The sequence below is a fragment of the Euprymna scolopes genome, chromosome 37, assembly GCF_053919585.1.
Source record: "Euprymna scolopes isolate OS-2025 chromosome 37, ASM5391958v1, whole genome shotgun sequence".
In the NCBI taxonomy this organism is placed as follows: domain Eukaryota; kingdom Metazoa; phylum Mollusca; class Cephalopoda; order Sepiida; family Sepiolidae; genus Euprymna; species Euprymna scolopes.
In genome coordinates this window covers 13,424,476-13,434,524 of record NC_136518.1, presented here as the reverse complement: position 1 = coordinate 13,434,524, position 10,049 = coordinate 13,424,476, and the positions used below count along the sequence as shown (strand labels likewise).

General features: G+C 37.4%; 50 non-coding genes across 50 annotated transcripts; all 50 read left to right on the top strand.

Annotated features, from left to right (window-relative positions):
• The first annotated feature begins 49 nt into the window (after positions 1-49).
• Trnal-uaa (transfer RNA leucine (anticodon UAA)) lies at positions 50-132 on the top strand. Its single transcript has one exon. It is a non-coding gene; the product is annotated as a tRNA-Leu (tRNA).
• Positions 133-221: 89 nt separating this feature from the next.
• Trnal-uaa (transfer RNA leucine (anticodon UAA)) lies at positions 222-304 on the top strand. Its single transcript has one exon. It is a non-coding gene; the product is annotated as a tRNA-Leu (tRNA).
• A 262-nt stretch (positions 305-566) lies between these two features.
• Trnal-uaa (transfer RNA leucine (anticodon UAA)) lies at positions 567-649 on the top strand. The gene has a single exon. It is a non-coding gene; the product is annotated as a tRNA-Leu (tRNA).
• Positions 650-739: 90 nt separating this feature from the next.
• Positions 740-822, top strand: Trnal-uaa (transfer RNA leucine (anticodon UAA)). Its single transcript has one exon. It is a non-coding gene; the product is annotated as a tRNA-Leu (tRNA).
• A 90-nt stretch (positions 823-912) lies between these two features.
• Trnal-uaa (transfer RNA leucine (anticodon UAA)) lies at positions 913-995 on the top strand. Its single transcript has one exon. It is a non-coding gene; the product is annotated as a tRNA-Leu (tRNA).
• Positions 996-1,084: 89 nt separating this feature from the next.
• On the top strand, positions 1,085-1,167 carry Trnal-uaa (transfer RNA leucine (anticodon UAA)). The gene has a single exon. It is a non-coding gene; the product is annotated as a tRNA-Leu (tRNA).
• Positions 1,168-1,257: 90 nt separating this feature from the next.
• On the top strand, positions 1,258-1,340 carry Trnal-uaa (transfer RNA leucine (anticodon UAA)). Its single transcript has one exon. It is a non-coding gene; the product is annotated as a tRNA-Leu (tRNA).
• Positions 1,341-1,430: 90 nt separating this feature from the next.
• Trnal-uaa (transfer RNA leucine (anticodon UAA)) lies at positions 1,431-1,513 on the top strand. Its single transcript has one exon. It is a non-coding gene; the product is annotated as a tRNA-Leu (tRNA).
• Positions 1,514-1,602: 89 nt separating this feature from the next.
• Positions 1,603-1,685, top strand: Trnal-uaa (transfer RNA leucine (anticodon UAA)). Its single transcript has one exon. It is a non-coding gene; the product is annotated as a tRNA-Leu (tRNA).
• Positions 1,686-1,775: 90 nt separating this feature from the next.
• On the top strand, positions 1,776-1,858 carry Trnal-uaa (transfer RNA leucine (anticodon UAA)). The gene has a single exon. It is a non-coding gene; the product is annotated as a tRNA-Leu (tRNA).
• Positions 1,859-1,947: 89 nt separating this feature from the next.
• On the top strand, positions 1,948-2,030 carry Trnal-uaa (transfer RNA leucine (anticodon UAA)). The gene has a single exon. It is a non-coding gene; the product is annotated as a tRNA-Leu (tRNA).
• Positions 2,031-2,119: 89 nt separating this feature from the next.
• Trnal-uaa (transfer RNA leucine (anticodon UAA)) lies at positions 2,120-2,202 on the top strand. Its single transcript has one exon. It is a non-coding gene; the product is annotated as a tRNA-Leu (tRNA).
• An 89-nt stretch (positions 2,203-2,291) lies between these two features.
• On the top strand, positions 2,292-2,374 carry Trnaf-aaa (transfer RNA phenylalanine (anticodon AAA)). Its single transcript has one exon. It is a non-coding gene; the product is annotated as a tRNA-Phe (tRNA).
• A 90-nt stretch (positions 2,375-2,464) lies between these two features.
• Trnal-uaa (transfer RNA leucine (anticodon UAA)) lies at positions 2,465-2,547 on the top strand. The gene has a single exon. It is a non-coding gene; the product is annotated as a tRNA-Leu (tRNA).
• Positions 2,548-2,637: 90 nt separating this feature from the next.
• Trnal-uaa (transfer RNA leucine (anticodon UAA)) lies at positions 2,638-2,720 on the top strand. The gene has a single exon. It is a non-coding gene; the product is annotated as a tRNA-Leu (tRNA).
• A 90-nt stretch (positions 2,721-2,810) lies between these two features.
• Trnal-uaa (transfer RNA leucine (anticodon UAA)) lies at positions 2,811-2,893 on the top strand. Its single transcript has one exon. It is a non-coding gene; the product is annotated as a tRNA-Leu (tRNA).
• An 89-nt stretch (positions 2,894-2,982) lies between these two features.
• On the top strand, positions 2,983-3,065 carry Trnal-uaa (transfer RNA leucine (anticodon UAA)). The gene has a single exon. It is a non-coding gene; the product is annotated as a tRNA-Leu (tRNA).
• Positions 3,066-3,154: 89 nt separating this feature from the next.
• Positions 3,155-3,237, top strand: Trnal-uaa (transfer RNA leucine (anticodon UAA)). Its single transcript has one exon. It is a non-coding gene; the product is annotated as a tRNA-Leu (tRNA).
• Positions 3,238-3,327: 90 nt separating this feature from the next.
• Positions 3,328-3,410, top strand: Trnal-uaa (transfer RNA leucine (anticodon UAA)). The gene has a single exon. It is a non-coding gene; the product is annotated as a tRNA-Leu (tRNA).
• A 90-nt stretch (positions 3,411-3,500) lies between these two features.
• On the top strand, positions 3,501-3,583 carry Trnal-uaa (transfer RNA leucine (anticodon UAA)). Its single transcript has one exon. It is a non-coding gene; the product is annotated as a tRNA-Leu (tRNA).
• A 90-nt stretch (positions 3,584-3,673) lies between these two features.
• Positions 3,674-3,756, top strand: Trnal-uaa (transfer RNA leucine (anticodon UAA)). Its single transcript has one exon. It is a non-coding gene; the product is annotated as a tRNA-Leu (tRNA).
• A 90-nt stretch (positions 3,757-3,846) lies between these two features.
• On the top strand, positions 3,847-3,929 carry Trnal-uaa (transfer RNA leucine (anticodon UAA)). The gene has a single exon. It is a non-coding gene; the product is annotated as a tRNA-Leu (tRNA).
• Positions 3,930-4,019: 90 nt separating this feature from the next.
• Trnal-uaa (transfer RNA leucine (anticodon UAA)) lies at positions 4,020-4,102 on the top strand. Its single transcript has one exon. It is a non-coding gene; the product is annotated as a tRNA-Leu (tRNA).
• Positions 4,103-4,192: 90 nt separating this feature from the next.
• Positions 4,193-4,275, top strand: Trnal-uaa (transfer RNA leucine (anticodon UAA)). The gene has a single exon. It is a non-coding gene; the product is annotated as a tRNA-Leu (tRNA).
• A 263-nt stretch (positions 4,276-4,538) lies between these two features.
• On the top strand, positions 4,539-4,621 carry Trnal-uaa (transfer RNA leucine (anticodon UAA)). The gene has a single exon. It is a non-coding gene; the product is annotated as a tRNA-Leu (tRNA).
• An 88-nt stretch (positions 4,622-4,709) lies between these two features.
• Trnal-uaa (transfer RNA leucine (anticodon UAA)) lies at positions 4,710-4,792 on the top strand. Its single transcript has one exon. It is a non-coding gene; the product is annotated as a tRNA-Leu (tRNA).
• Positions 4,793-4,881: 89 nt separating this feature from the next.
• Trnal-uaa (transfer RNA leucine (anticodon UAA)) lies at positions 4,882-4,964 on the top strand. The gene has a single exon. It is a non-coding gene; the product is annotated as a tRNA-Leu (tRNA).
• Positions 4,965-5,054: 90 nt separating this feature from the next.
• On the top strand, positions 5,055-5,137 carry Trnal-uaa (transfer RNA leucine (anticodon UAA)). Its single transcript has one exon. It is a non-coding gene; the product is annotated as a tRNA-Leu (tRNA).
• A 90-nt stretch (positions 5,138-5,227) lies between these two features.
• On the top strand, positions 5,228-5,310 carry Trnal-uaa (transfer RNA leucine (anticodon UAA)). The gene has a single exon. It is a non-coding gene; the product is annotated as a tRNA-Leu (tRNA).
• Positions 5,311-5,573: 263 nt separating this feature from the next.
• On the top strand, positions 5,574-5,656 carry Trnal-uaa (transfer RNA leucine (anticodon UAA)). Its single transcript has one exon. It is a non-coding gene; the product is annotated as a tRNA-Leu (tRNA).
• A 90-nt stretch (positions 5,657-5,746) lies between these two features.
• Trnal-uaa (transfer RNA leucine (anticodon UAA)) lies at positions 5,747-5,829 on the top strand. The gene has a single exon. It is a non-coding gene; the product is annotated as a tRNA-Leu (tRNA).
• Positions 5,830-5,919: 90 nt separating this feature from the next.
• Trnal-uaa (transfer RNA leucine (anticodon UAA)) lies at positions 5,920-6,002 on the top strand. Its single transcript has one exon. It is a non-coding gene; the product is annotated as a tRNA-Leu (tRNA).
• An 89-nt stretch (positions 6,003-6,091) lies between these two features.
• Positions 6,092-6,174, top strand: Trnal-uaa (transfer RNA leucine (anticodon UAA)). The gene has a single exon. It is a non-coding gene; the product is annotated as a tRNA-Leu (tRNA).
• Positions 6,175-6,264: 90 nt separating this feature from the next.
• Trnal-uaa (transfer RNA leucine (anticodon UAA)) lies at positions 6,265-6,347 on the top strand. Its single transcript has one exon. It is a non-coding gene; the product is annotated as a tRNA-Leu (tRNA).
• A 262-nt stretch (positions 6,348-6,609) lies between these two features.
• Trnal-uaa (transfer RNA leucine (anticodon UAA)) lies at positions 6,610-6,692 on the top strand. Its single transcript has one exon. It is a non-coding gene; the product is annotated as a tRNA-Leu (tRNA).
• A 90-nt stretch (positions 6,693-6,782) lies between these two features.
• Trnal-uaa (transfer RNA leucine (anticodon UAA)) lies at positions 6,783-6,865 on the top strand. The gene has a single exon. It is a non-coding gene; the product is annotated as a tRNA-Leu (tRNA).
• A 90-nt stretch (positions 6,866-6,955) lies between these two features.
• Trnal-uaa (transfer RNA leucine (anticodon UAA)) lies at positions 6,956-7,038 on the top strand. Its single transcript has one exon. It is a non-coding gene; the product is annotated as a tRNA-Leu (tRNA).
• A 90-nt stretch (positions 7,039-7,128) lies between these two features.
• On the top strand, positions 7,129-7,211 carry Trnal-uaa (transfer RNA leucine (anticodon UAA)). The gene has a single exon. It is a non-coding gene; the product is annotated as a tRNA-Leu (tRNA).
• A 262-nt stretch (positions 7,212-7,473) lies between these two features.
• Positions 7,474-7,556, top strand: Trnal-uaa (transfer RNA leucine (anticodon UAA)). The gene has a single exon. It is a non-coding gene; the product is annotated as a tRNA-Leu (tRNA).
• A 90-nt stretch (positions 7,557-7,646) lies between these two features.
• Positions 7,647-7,730, top strand: Trnal-uaa (transfer RNA leucine (anticodon UAA)). Its single transcript has one exon. It is a non-coding gene; the product is annotated as a tRNA-Leu (tRNA).
• Positions 7,731-7,819: 89 nt separating this feature from the next.
• On the top strand, positions 7,820-7,902 carry Trnal-uaa (transfer RNA leucine (anticodon UAA)). Its single transcript has one exon. It is a non-coding gene; the product is annotated as a tRNA-Leu (tRNA).
• A 90-nt stretch (positions 7,903-7,992) lies between these two features.
• Trnal-uaa (transfer RNA leucine (anticodon UAA)) lies at positions 7,993-8,075 on the top strand. The gene has a single exon. It is a non-coding gene; the product is annotated as a tRNA-Leu (tRNA).
• A 90-nt stretch (positions 8,076-8,165) lies between these two features.
• On the top strand, positions 8,166-8,248 carry Trnal-uaa (transfer RNA leucine (anticodon UAA)). The gene has a single exon. It is a non-coding gene; the product is annotated as a tRNA-Leu (tRNA).
• A 263-nt stretch (positions 8,249-8,511) lies between these two features.
• Positions 8,512-8,594, top strand: Trnal-uaa (transfer RNA leucine (anticodon UAA)). Its single transcript has one exon. It is a non-coding gene; the product is annotated as a tRNA-Leu (tRNA).
• A 90-nt stretch (positions 8,595-8,684) lies between these two features.
• Positions 8,685-8,767, top strand: Trnal-uaa (transfer RNA leucine (anticodon UAA)). Its single transcript has one exon. It is a non-coding gene; the product is annotated as a tRNA-Leu (tRNA).
• Positions 8,768-8,857: 90 nt separating this feature from the next.
• On the top strand, positions 8,858-8,940 carry Trnal-uaa (transfer RNA leucine (anticodon UAA)). The gene has a single exon. It is a non-coding gene; the product is annotated as a tRNA-Leu (tRNA).
• Positions 8,941-9,029: 89 nt separating this feature from the next.
• Trnal-uaa (transfer RNA leucine (anticodon UAA)) lies at positions 9,030-9,112 on the top strand. The gene has a single exon. It is a non-coding gene; the product is annotated as a tRNA-Leu (tRNA).
• Positions 9,113-9,202: 90 nt separating this feature from the next.
• Trnal-uaa (transfer RNA leucine (anticodon UAA)) lies at positions 9,203-9,285 on the top strand. Its single transcript has one exon. It is a non-coding gene; the product is annotated as a tRNA-Leu (tRNA).
• A 262-nt stretch (positions 9,286-9,547) lies between these two features.
• Positions 9,548-9,630, top strand: Trnal-uaa (transfer RNA leucine (anticodon UAA)). Its single transcript has one exon. It is a non-coding gene; the product is annotated as a tRNA-Leu (tRNA).
• Positions 9,631-9,720: 90 nt separating this feature from the next.
• On the top strand, positions 9,721-9,803 carry Trnal-uaa (transfer RNA leucine (anticodon UAA)). Its single transcript has one exon. It is a non-coding gene; the product is annotated as a tRNA-Leu (tRNA).
• The last annotated feature ends 246 nt before the right edge of the window (positions 9,804-10,049 follow it).

Below are 10,049 nucleotides of genomic sequence, written 5' to 3'. Positions count from 1 at the left end.
AGAAGATTAAGTAAAAAATAAAAAGAGTTATGTTCACTAGGATGTAGACAGCATGATGGCCGAGTGGTTTAGGCGTTGGACTTAAGTTCCAATGGACAAGTGTCCGCGTGGGTTCGAACCCCACTCGTGCTAAATACTTGTTATATTTTGACAAATTAAATATGATTAAAATTAGAAGATTAAGTAAAAAAAAAAAGAGTTATGATCACTAGGATGTAGACAGGACGATGGCCGAGTGGTTAAGGCGTTGGACTTAAGTTCCAATGGACAAGTGTCCGCGTGGGTTCGAACCCCATTCGTGCTAAATACTTGTTATATTTTGACAAATAAAATATGATTTAAATTAGAAGATTAAGTAAAAAATAAAAAGAGTTATGTTCACTAGGATGTAGACAGCACGATGGCCGAGTGATTAAGGCGTTGGACTTAAGTTCCAATGGACAAGTGTGCGAGTGGGGTCGAACCCCACTCGTGCTAAATACTTATTATATTTTGACAAATTAAATATGATTAAAATTACAAGATTAAGAAAATATAAAATAAATTATGTTGACTAAAGTACAGAGAACACGATGGCCGAGTGGTTAAGGCGTTGGACTTAAGTTCCAATGGACAAGTGTCCGCGTGGGTTCGAACCCCACTCGTGCTAAATACTTGTTATATTTTGACAAATTATATATGATTAAAAATAGAAGATTAAGTAAAAAATAAAAAGAGTTATGTTCACCAGGATGTTGACAGCACGATGGCCGAGTGGTTAAGGCGTTGGACTTAAGTTCCAATGGACAAGTGTCCGCGTGGGTTCGAACCCCACTCGTGCTAAATACTTGTTATATTTTGACGAATTAAATATGATTAAAATTAGAAGATTAAGTAAAAAATAAAAAGAGTTATGTTTACTAGGATACAGAGAGCACGATGGCCGAGTGGTTAAGGCGTTGGACTTAAGTTCCAATGGACAAGTTTCCGCGTGGATTCGAACCCCACTCGTGCTAAATACTGGTTATATTTTGACAAATTATATATGACTAAAATTAGAAGATTAAGAAAATATAAAAAGAATTATGTTCACTAGAGTACAGAGAGCACGATGGCCGAGTGGTTAAGGCGTTGGACTTAAGTTCCAATGGACAAATGTGCGCGTGGGTTCGAACCCCACTCGTGCTAAATACTTGTTATATTTTGACAAAATGAATATGCTATAAATTAGAGGATTAAGTAAAATATAAAAAGAGTTATGTTCACTAGGATGTAGACAGCACGATGGCCGAGTGGTTAAGGCGTTGGACTTAAGTTCCAATGGACAAGTGTCCGCGTGAGTTCGAACCCCACTCGTGCTAAATACTTGTTATATTTTTACAAATTAAATATGATTAAAATTAGAAGATTAAGAAAAAAATAAAAAGAGTTATGTTCACTAGGGTACAGAGAGCACGATGGCCGAGTGGTTAAGGCGTTGGACTTAAGTTCCAATGGACAAGTGTCCGCGTGGGTTCGAACCCCACTCGTGCTAAATACTTGTTATATTTTGACAAATTATATATGACTAAAATTAGAAGCTTAAGCAAATATAAAAAGAATTATGTTCACTAGAGTACAGAGAGCACGATGGCCGTGAGGTTAAGGCGTTGGACTTAAGTTCCAATGGACAAGTGTGCGCGTGGGTTCGAACCCCACTCGTGCTAAATACTTGTTATATTTTGACAAAATAAATATGCTAAAAATTAGAGGATTAAGTAAAAAATAAAAAGAGTTATGTTCACTAGGATGTAGACAGCACGATGGCCGAGTGGTTAAGGCGTTGGACTTAAGTTCCAATGGACAAGTGTCCGCGTGGGTTCGAACCCCACTCGTGCTAAATACTTGTTATATTTTGACAAATTAAATATGATTAAAATTAGAAGATTAATAAAAAATAAAAAGAGTTATGTTTACTAGGATACAGAGAGCACGATGGCCGAGTGGTTAAGGCGTTGGACTTAAGTTCCAATGGACAAGTGTCCGCGTGGGTTCGAACCTCACTCGTGCTAAACACTTGTTATATTTTGACAAAATAAATATGATTAAAATTAGAAGATAAGTAAAAAATAAAAAGAGTTATGTTACCTAGGATGTAGACAGCACGATGGCCGAGTGGTTAAGGCGTTGGACTTAAGTTCCAATGGACAAGTGTCCGCGTGGGTTCGAACCCCACTCGTGCTAAATACTTGTTATATTTTGACAAATAAAATATGATTAAAATTAGAAGATTAAGTAAAAAAAAAAAGAGTTATGATCACTAGGATGTAGACAGGACGATGGCCGAGTGGTTAAGGCGTTGGACTAAAGTTCCAATGGACAAGTGTCCGCGTGGGTTCGAACCCCACTCGTGCTAAATACTTGTTATATTTTGACAAATCAAATATGATTAAAATTAGAAGATTAAGTAAATAATAAAAAGAATTATGTTAACTAGGATACAGAGAGCACGATGGCCGAGTGGTTAAGGCGTTGGACTTAAGTTCCAATGGACAAGTGTCCGCGTGGGTTCGAACCCCACTCGTGCTAAGTACTTGTTATATTTTGACAAAATAAATATGATTAAAATTAGAGGATTAAGTAAAAAATAAAAAGAGTTATGTTCACACGGATGTAGACAGCACGATGGCCGAGTGGTTAAGGCGTTGGACTTAAGTTCCAATGGACAAGTGTCCGCGTGGGTTCGAACCCCACTCGTTCTAAATACTTGTTATATTTTGACAAATTATATATGATTAAAATTAGAAGATTAAGTAAAAAATAAAAAGAGTAATGTTCACCAGGATGTTGACAGCACGATGGCCGAGTTGTTAAGGCGTTGGACTTAAGTTCCAATGGACAAGTGTCCGCGTGGGTTCGAACCCCACTCGTGCTAAATACTTGTTATATTTTGACAAATTATATATGACTAAAATTAGAAGATTAAGCAAATATAAAAAGAATTATGTTCAGACGGATGTAGACAGCACGATGGCCGAGTGGTTAAGGCGTTGGACTTAAGTTCCAATGGACAGGTGTCCGCGTGGGTTCGAACCCCACTCGTGCTAAATACTTGTTATATTTTGACAAATTATATATGACTAAAATTAGAAGATTAAGCAAATATAAAAAGAATTATGTTCACTAGAGTACCGAGAGCACGATGGCCGAGTGGTTAAGGCGTTGGACTTAAGTTCCAATGGACAAGTGTCCGCGTGGGTTCGAACCCCACAAGTGCTAAATACTTTTTATATTTTGACAAAATAATTATGATTAAAATTAGAGGATTAACTAAAAAATAAAAAGAGTTATGTTCACACGCATGTAGACAGCACGATGGCCGAGTGGTTAAGGCGTTGGACTTAAGTTCCAATGGACAAGTGTCCGCGTGGGTTCGAACCCCACTCGTGCTAAATACTTGTTATATTTTGACAAATTAAATATGATTAAAATTAGAAGATTAAGTAAAAAATAAAAAGAGGTGTGTTCACCAGGATACAGAGAGCACGATGGCCGAGTGGTTAAGGCGTTGGACTTAAGTTCCAATGGACAAGTGTCCGCGTGGGTTCGAACCCCACTCGTGCTAAATACTTGTTATATTTTTACAAAATAAATATTATTAAAATTAGAGGATTAAGTAAAAAATAAAAAGAGTTATGTTCACTAGGATGTAGACGGCACGATGGCCGAGTGGTTAAGGCGTTGGACTTAAGTTCCAATGGACAAGTGTCCGCGTGGGTTCGAACCCCACTCGTGTTAAATACTTGTTATATTTTGACAAATTAACTATGATTAAAATTAGAAGATTAAGTAAAAAATAAAAAGAGTTATGTTCACTAGGATACAGAGAGCACGATGGCCGAGTGGTTAAGGCGTTGGACTTAAGTTCCAATGGACAAGTGTCAGCGTGGGTTCGAACCCCACTCGTGCTAAATACTTGTTATATTTTTACAAAATAAATATGATTAAACTTAGAGGATTAAGTAAAAAATAAAAAGAGTTATGTTCAGGCGGATGTAGACGGCACGATGGCCGAGTGGTTAAGGCGTTGGACTTAAGTTCCAATGGACAAGTGTCCGCGTGCGATCGAACCCCACTCGTGCTAAATACTTGTTATATTTTGACAAATATAATATGATTAAAATTAGAAGATTAAGTAAAAAATAAACAGAGTTATGTTCACTAGGCTACAGAGAGCACGATGGCCGAGTGGTTAAGGCGTTGGACTTAAGTTCCAATGGACAAGTGTCCGCGTGGGTTCGAACCCCACTCGTGCTAAATACTTGTTATATTTTGACAAATTACATATGATTAAAATTAGAAGATTAAGTAAAAAATAAAAAGAGGTGTGTTCACCAGGATACAGAGAGCACGATGGCCGAGTGGTTAAGGCGTTGGACTTAAGTCACAATGGACAAGTGTCCGCGTGGGTTCGAACCCCTATCGTGCTAAATACTTGTTATATTTTGACAAAATAAATATGATTAAAATTAGAGGATTAAGTAAAAAATAAAAAGAGTTATGTTCACTAGGATGTAGGCAGCACGATGGCCGAGTGGTTAAGGCGTTGGACTTAAGTTCCAATGGACAAGTGTCCGCGTGGGTTCGACCCCCACTCGTGCTAAATACTTGTTATATTTTGACAAATTAAATATGATTAACATTAGAAGATTAAGTAAAAAAAAAAGAGTTATGATCACTAGGATGTAGACAGCACGATGGCCGAGTGGTTAAGGCGTTGGACTTAAGTTCCAATGGACAAGTGTCCGCGTGGGTTCGAACCCCACTCGTGCTAAATACTGGTTATATTTTGACAAATTATATATGACTAAAATGAGAAGATTAAGAAAATATAAAAAGAATTATGTTCACTAGAGTACAGAGAGCACGATGGCCGAGTGGTTAAGGCGTTGGACTTAAGTTCCAATGGACAAGTGTCCGTGTGGGTTCGAACCCCGCACGTGCTAAATACTTGTAATATTTTGACAAAATAAATATGATTAAAATTAGAGGATTAAGTAAAAAATAAAAAGAGTTATGTTCACTAGGGTGTAGGCAGCACGATGGCCGAGTGGTTAAGGCGTTGGACTTAAGTTCCAATGGACAAGTGTCCGCGTGGGTTCGAACCCCACTCGTGCTAAATACTTGTTATATTTTGACAAAATAAATATGATTAAAATTAGAGGATTAAGTAAAATATAAAAAGAGTTATGTTCACACGGATGTAGACAGCACGATGGCCGAGTGGTTAAGGCGTTGGACTTAAGTTCCAATGGACAAGTGTCCGCGTGGGTTCGAACCCCACTCGTGCTAAATACTTGTTATATTTTGACAAATTAAATATGATTAAAATTAGAAGATTAAGTAAAAAATAAAAAGAGTTATTTTCACACGCATGTAGACACCACGATGGCCGAGTGGTTAAGGCGTTGGACCTTAGTTCCAATGGACAAGTGTCCGCGTGGGTTCGAACCCCACTCGTGCTAAATACTTGTTATATTTTGTCAAATTAAATATGATTAAAATTAGTAGATTAAGTAAAAAATAAAAAGAGTTATGTTCAGACGGATGTAAACGGCACGATGGCCGAGTGGTTAATGCGTTGGACTTAAGTTCCAATGGACAAGTGTCCGCGTGGGTTCGAACCCCACTCGTGCTAAATACTTGTTATATTTTGAAAAATTAAATATGATTAAAATTAGAAGATTAAGTAAAAAATAAAAAGAGTTATGTTCACTAGGACAGAGAGAGCACGATGGCTGAGTGGTTAAGGCGTTGGACTTAAGTTCCAATGATCAAGTGTCAGCATGGGTTCGAACCCCACTCGTGCTAAATACTTGTTATATTTTGACAAATTATATATGATTAAAAGTAGAAGATTAAGTAAAAAATAAAAAGAGTTATGTTCACTAGGATGTTGACAGCACGATGGCCGAGTGGTTAAGGCGTTGGACTTAAGTTCCAATGGACAAGTGTCCGCGTGGGTTCGAACCCCACTCGTGCTAAATACTTGTTATATTTTGACAAATTATATATGACTAAAATTAGAAGATTAAGCAAATATAAAAAGAATTATGTTCACTAGAGTACAGAGAGCACGATGGCCGAATGGTTAAGGCGTTGGACTTAAGTTCCAATGGACAATTGTCAGCGTGGGTTCAAACCCCACTCGTGCTAAATACTTGTTATATTTTGACAAAATAAATATGATTAAAATTAGAGGATTAAGTAAAAAATAAAAAGAGTTATGTTCACACGGATGTAGACAGCACGATGGCCGAGTGGTTAAGGCATTGGACTTAAGTTCCAATGGACAAGTGTCCGCGTGGGTTCGAGCCCCACTCGTGCTAAATACTTGTTATATTTTGACAAATTATATATGACTAAAATTAGAAGATTAAGCAAATATAAAAAGAATTATGTTCACTAGAGTACCGAGAGCACAATGGCCGCGTGGTTAAGGCATTGGACTTAAGTTCCAATGGACAAGTGTCCGCGTGGGTTCGAACCCCACAAGTGCTACATACATTTTATATTTTGACAAAATAAATATGATTAAAATTAGAGGATTAAGTAAAAAATAAAAAGAGTTATGTTCACACGCATGTAGACAGCACGATGGCCGAGTGGTTAAGGCGTTGGACTTAAGTTCCAATGGACAAGTGTCCGCGTGGGTTCGAACCCCACTCGTGCTAAATACTTGTTATATTTTGACAAATTAAATATGATTAAAATTAGAAGATTAAGTAAAAAATAAGAAGAGGTGTGTTCACCAGGATACAGAGAGCACGATGGCCGAGTGGTTAAGGCGTTGGACTTAAGTTCCAATGGACAAGTGTCCGCGTGGGTTCGAACCCCACTCGTGTTAAATACTTGTTATATTTTGACAAATTAAATATGATTAAAATTAGAAGATTAAGTAAAAAATAAAAAGAGTTATGTTCACTAGGATACAGAGAGCACGATGGCCGTGTGGTTAAGGCGTTGGACTTAAGTTCCAATGGACAAGTGTCCGCGTGGGTTCGAACCCCACTCGTGATAAATACTTGTTGTATTTTTACAAAATAAATATGATTAATCTTAGAGGATTAAGTAAAAAATAAAAAGAGTTATGTTCACCAGGATGTAGACGGCACGATGGCCGAGTGGTTAAGGCGTTGGACTTAAGTTCCAATGGACAAGTGTCCGCGTGGGATCGAACCCCACTCGTGCTAAATACTTGTTATATTTTGACAAATATAATATGATTAAAAATAGAAGATTAAGTAAAAAAAAAAAGAGTTATGTTCACTAGGATACAGAGAGCACGATGGCCGAGTGGTTAAGGCGTTGGACTTAAGTCACAATGGACAAGTGTCCGCGTGGGTTCGAACCCCACTCGTTCTAAATACTTGTTATATTTTGACAAAATAAATATTATTAAAATTAGAGGATTAAGTAAAAAATAAAAAGAGTTATGTTCAGGCGGATGTAGACGGCACGATGGCCGAGTGGTTAAGGCGTTGGACTTAAGTTCCAATGGACAAGTGTCCGCGTGGGTTCGAACCCCACTCGTGCTAAATACTTGTTATATTTTGACAAATTAAATATGATTTAAATTAGAAGATTAAGTAAAAAAAAAAACGAGGTGTGATCACTAGGATGTAGACAGCACGATGGCCGACTGGTTAAGGCGTTGGACTTAAGTTTCAAATGGACAAGTGTCCGCGTGGGTTCGAACCCCACTCGTGCTAAATACTTGTTATATTTTGACAAATTATATATGACTAAAATGAGAAGATTAAGAAAATATAAAAAGAATTATGTTCACTAGAGTACAGAGAGCACGAGGGCCGAGTGGTTAAGGCGTTGGACTTAAGTTCCAATGGACAAGTGTCCGTGTGGGTTCGAACCCCGCACGTGCTAAATACTTTTTATATTGTGACAAAATAAATATGATTAAAATTAGAGGATTAAGTAAAAAATAAAAAGAGTTATGTTCACTAGGATGTAGGCAGCACGATGGCCGAGTGGTTAAGGCGTTGGACTTAAGTTCCAATGGACAAGTGTCCGCGTGGGTTCGAACCCCACTCGTGCTAAATACTTGTTATATTTTGACAAAATAAATATGATTAAAATTAGAGGATTAAGTAAAATATAAAAAGAGTTATGTTCACACGGATGTAGACAGCACGATGGCCGAGTGGTTAAGGCGTTGGACTTAAGTTCCAATGGACAAGTGTCCGCGTGGGTTCGAACCCCACTCGTGCTAAATACTTGTTATATTTTGACAAATTAAATATGATTAAAATTAGAAGATTAAGTAAAAAATAAAAAGAGTTATTTTCACACGCATGTAGACACCACGATGGCCGAGTGGTTAAGGCGTTGGACCTTAGTTCCAATGGACAAGTGTCCGCGTGGGTTCGAACCCCACTCGTGCTAAATACTTGTTATATTTTGTCAAATTAAATATGATTAAAATTAGTAGATTAAGTAAAAAATAAAAAGAGTTATGTTCAGACGGATGTAAACGGCACGATGGCCGAGTGGTTAATGCGTTGGACTTAAGTTCCAATGGACAAGTGTCCGCGTGGGTTCGAACCCCACTCGTGCTAAATACTTGTTATATTTTGAAAAATTAAATATGATTAAAATTAGAAGATTAAGTAAAAAATAAAAAGAGTTATGTTCACTAGGACAGAGAGAGCACGATGGCCGAGTGGTTAAGGCGTTGGACTTAAGTTCCAATGATCAAGTGTCAGCATGGGTTCGAACCCCACTCGTGCTAAATACTTGTTATATTTTGACAAATTATATATGATTAAAAGTAGAAGATTAAGTAAAAAATAAAAAGAGTTATGTTCACTAGGATGTTGACAGCACGATGGCCGAGTGGTTAAGGCGTTGGACTTAAGTTCCAATGGACAAGTGTCCGCGTGGGTTCGAACCCCACTCGTGCTAAATACTTGTTATATTTTGACAAATTATATATGACTAAAATTAGAAGATTAAGCAAATATAAAAAGAATTATGTTCACTAGAGTACAGAGAGCACGATGGCCGAATGGTTAAGGCGTTGGACTTAAGTTCCAATGGACAATTGTCCGCGTGGGTTCAAACCCCACTCGTGCTAAATACTTGTTATATTTTGACAAAATAAATATGATTAAAATTAGAGGATTAAGTAAAAAATAAAAAGAGTTATGTTCACACGGATGTAGACAGCACGATGGCCGAGTGGTTAAGGCGTTGGACTTAAGTTCCAATGGACAAGTGTCCGCGTGGGTTCGAGCCCCACTCGTGCTAAATACTTGTTATATTTTGACAAATTATATATGACTAAAATTAGAAGATTAAGCAAATATAAAAAGAATTATGTTCACTAGAGTACCGAGAGCACAATGGCCGCGTGGTTAAGGCATTGGACTTAAGTTCCAATGGACAAGTGTCCGCGTGGGTTCGAACCCCACAAGTGCTACATACATTTTATATTTTGACAAAATAAATATGATTAAAATTAGAGGATTAAGTAAAAAATAAAAAGAGTTATGTTCACACGCATGTAGACAGCATGATGGCCGAGTGGTTAAGGCGTTGGACTTAAGTTCCAATGGACAAGTGTCCGCGTGGGTTCGAACCCCACTCATGCTAAATACTTGTTGTATTTTTACAAAATAAATATGATTAAACTTAGAGGATTAAGTAAAAAATAAAAAGAGTTATGTTCACCAGGATGTAGACGGCACGATGGCCGAGTGGTTAAGGCGTTGGACTTAAGTTCCAATGGACAAGTGTCCGCGTGGGATCGAACCCCACTCGTGCTAAATACTTGTTATATTTTGACAAATATAATATGATTAAAAATAGAAGATTAAGTAAAAAAAAAAAGAGTTATGTTCACTAGGATACAGAGAGCACGATGGCCGAGTGGTTAAGGCGTTGGACTTAAGTCACAATGGACAAGTGTCCGCGTGGGTTCGAACCCCACTCGTTCTAAATACTTGTTATATTTTGACAAAATAAATATTATTAAAATTAGAGGATTAAGTAAAAAATAAAAAGAGTTATGT